Here is a 3,796-nt window from a genome sequence, read left to right as displayed (position 1 = left end):
TGTGCAGTTGGAGGTGAGCCACTTGCAGTGGTGGATGAGGAGAGAGAGATGGAGTTTTGAGCGGACTATCTGGACGTGTGTCCGTCAGAAAAAGAAAATTTGTTTAATTGGATGTCACAAAATTATATATATATATATATATATATATATATATATATATATATATAATGACTTTTGAACACTATTAAGGTAAATACATTATTTGTTCTCTATCAAAATCTTTCATTTGCTAACTATGTCTATCAGTAGTTAGTGCCTTCAGTAGTTAGAATCTTTTATTTAGCTGGCAGTATTGGCGCTCGCTGTATTGCAGTAGTTCGAGTAACGAAGATTTTTGTGAAGTAAGTGATTCATGAAAGGTATAGGTTATTGTTAGGGAGGGCCATTCTCTTGTAGGGATTATTGAAAGGCAGATTGCTTTGCGCTAAAAAAAATATTGTGTGACAGTTTAGCGATGATCAGAATAAGTAAACAAACAATTTATTTACTTTAATAGCGTTCAAAAGTCATTATATATATGACATCCAATGAAACAAATTTCCTTTTTCTGACGGACACACGTCCAGATCTTCCGCTCAAAACTCTGCCGTCTCTCTCCCTCCACATCCACGACTACTGGCGGCTCACCTCCAACTGCGCAACGCTACGCGCTGTTCACATCCAACTGCCCTACACTACAATAGCGAATATTCCAACAATGCCAACCAGTCACAGACTTCACATAGCACAGTCAGTGATTTTCATATAGAGCGCTACGTGGCGTTATCAACATAAAAACCTAAACAACCTATTTACAGCCGTAACGAATCATATACACAATTTCTTTGTTAATCTATCGATTAGTGATAACCGTTTCAAAATCCCTACGGTAGTTTCTGAGATTCGCCTTCATATACAGAAGAAAAATGCAGTTTGTCAGATACCGCCTCCTCCATAGTTGACCTGCTCGTAGGTCCCATCATTGCCACGAGATATCACTCGAACTGCCAGTTAAGTATGGAACAGATAAAAATACATAAATTACACACTCGTCGTATATACTAACCATAAATTATATACAAAAAGCGTAATCGAGTATATCACTCTAGCACACAGCAAGAAAACCGTGGCGAGGGACTTTATAAAATGTATAAATGGAATATGGTCAATAAATAATGCAGCTCGTCTCTTTTATTGAGGATCATCATACGTTTTGCAAGAAAGAAAAAAAAGAACATAGGTAGAATTAATAACCTGAGTTGCTTGTTACGCAAGTATACATTTATGTTGCTTCTGCTACACTCTTGGCGCATCGATTTCCAGATATAGAGCCTCACAGCAATCTGTTTGAAATAGAAAGCACACTGGTCCTGCACACACATCCGCGACTATCTGCGACAGCATCAAGGTCGGTACTTGCGCAACAGGATATTTATGTTGGAAGCGGGCTGTTCGGAAACGGTTTAGCTCCTCCACTGCACCGACATCAAACGGCAATGACGCCACTCTCAAACGGATTCTCCCCGCCGCTGACGTCCGTACGTTGCGGATTTTCTTTCGATTCATGTGCCTTATATCAGTGTAAACTTTCACCTATATATGTACCACGCACGTGCTTAGCAGGTGGCGCGATTACTTGTGTCACAATTTAAGACTGTTATATTGACGGCAAAAACCGCAGCAAATAGCCACAGTGTAGCAGGATGAACGATTTATGTAGCCTAGTTCGTTCGGCTCTCTCTTCTTCTTCAGACGAAAAACTTAACACGACCACATTGTATACTCCTGTTTAAATGAAAACCATAGATGTTTCACAGTACAGTTACATATGTACACTATTCGACCCAAAGTATCCGTATATATGAAGATGGTATCTGTTCTTTTGGACACGGACAGCTCGTTAGAATTAAATTACGATTAAATCAATACAATGAAATGAATACTCTTAACTGCATACAGGCGTTGATATACGTCAAAGGGGACAGTTGAAAAATGTGTGCCCCGACCGGGATTCGAGCTCGGGATCTTTTGCTTACATGGCACATTCACTATCCATCTAAACCACCGAGGGCACAGAGAATAGAGCGACTGCAGGAACTTATCTCTAGGACGCCTCCAGTGAGACCCACATTCCCAATGTATTGTCCCGCACTATATTCGTAGTGCCCCTGCCCATTACACTCATTACTCGCGGCTTTACCGATTCCCGTAAGAGTTCTGGCAATGTGTGTACATCTGCGCAGAAGATGGTCAAATGGCCTGCGAGTCTTAACTATATATATGAAGATGGTATCTGTTCTTTCGGTCATTTTACATCTTCTGTGCGGATGCAGTCGCACTATCCACTGTGTCCTCGGTGGCTCTGATGGATAGAGCGTCTGCCATGTTAGCAGGAGATCCCGTGTTCGAGTCCCGGTCGGTGCACACATTTTTCAACTGTCCCCGTTGACGTATATCAACGCCTCTATGCAGCTAAGGGTATTCACTTCATTGTATTGATTTAATTGTAATTCCAAAGTATCCGGGCATACCTCAGTAATGCAGCTTTGATCGCTAGATGTCACGAGAGGCGGACCCGCCACTGGAAAGGGAGGCGGTGACTATCGTGTTCTCAGTAGAGGGGCAATAACAGCAGAAAGGGTCAGTCAGCAGACTCACTGACTTGAACGTGGACTACTCACCCGTGTCTCCTGTGTAACAAAACCATGAAGGACATTTAAGCCCTTATAAAATTGCCCAGATCGACTTTTCGTGACGTGACTGTGAAATGGAAACGCCAAGGAACAAACGCAGGCAAACCAAGACCAGGCAGATACATCGTGTAGTAACGGACAGGGATCTTCGACCATTGTGGAGGGTGGTTGTAAAAAAAAATCGCATGAAGTGAGCAGAAGGGTTCACTCGTGAGTTCCAAAGTGCTGCTAGCAGTCCAGCTCGCACAATGACTGTGCGTAGGGAAGTAGAACGAATGGGGTGTAATGGTTGAACAGCTACTCATAAACCACACATTTATGCAGTCATTGCTAAGCGACACTTGAGGTACTGTAAAGTTGGCATCACTGGGCAGTGGATCACTGGAAACGAATGATTTGGAGTGATAAATCTCGCTGTACCCTGTGTCAATCCCATCGAAGAGTTTGGATGTGGCGGATGCCTGGAAAACTGTACCTGCCATCATGAGTACTGCCAACAGCTAAGTAGTAAAGTACGATGTAGGCGACGTTACCGTATGTGGGTGTTTTACGTGGTTGTGGTTGGTCCCCTTACTGTGTTTAGAAGAGTTCTAGATATGATACGATAGGAACATACACTGAAGCGCACAAAGAAACTGGTATAGGCAGGGGTATTCAAATACAGAGAATGTAAACACCCAGAAGATGACGCTGCGGTCGGCAGCGCATGTATAAGACGAAAAGTGTCTGAAGCAGTTGTTAGATGGGTTACTGCTGCTACAATGGAAAGTTTTCAAGATTTAAGTGAATTTGAAAACTGTGTTATAGCCGGCGCTCTAGCGATAGGACACACCAACTCCGAGGTAGCGATCAAGTGAGTATTTTCCTGTACAACCATTTCACGAGTGTACCGTCAATCTCAGGAATCCGGTAAAACATCAAACCTCCGACATCGCTAAGGCCGGAAAAAGATCTTGCAAGAACGGGACTAACGACGACTGAAGACAATCGTTCGCAGGTTCGAATCATGCCTCGGGCATGGATGTGTGTGATGTCGTTAGGTTAGCTAGGTTTAAGTGGTTCTAAGTTCTAGGGGACTGATGACCTCAGAAGTAAGTCCCATATTGCTCAGAGCCATTTGAACC

Source organism: Schistocerca serialis, chromosome 7, assembly GCF_023864345.2.
Source record: "Schistocerca serialis cubense isolate TAMUIC-IGC-003099 chromosome 7, iqSchSeri2.2, whole genome shotgun sequence".
In the NCBI taxonomy this organism is placed as follows: domain Eukaryota; kingdom Metazoa; phylum Arthropoda; class Insecta; order Orthoptera; family Acrididae; genus Schistocerca; species Schistocerca serialis.
Note: the sequence above shows the minus strand (reverse complement) of the source record.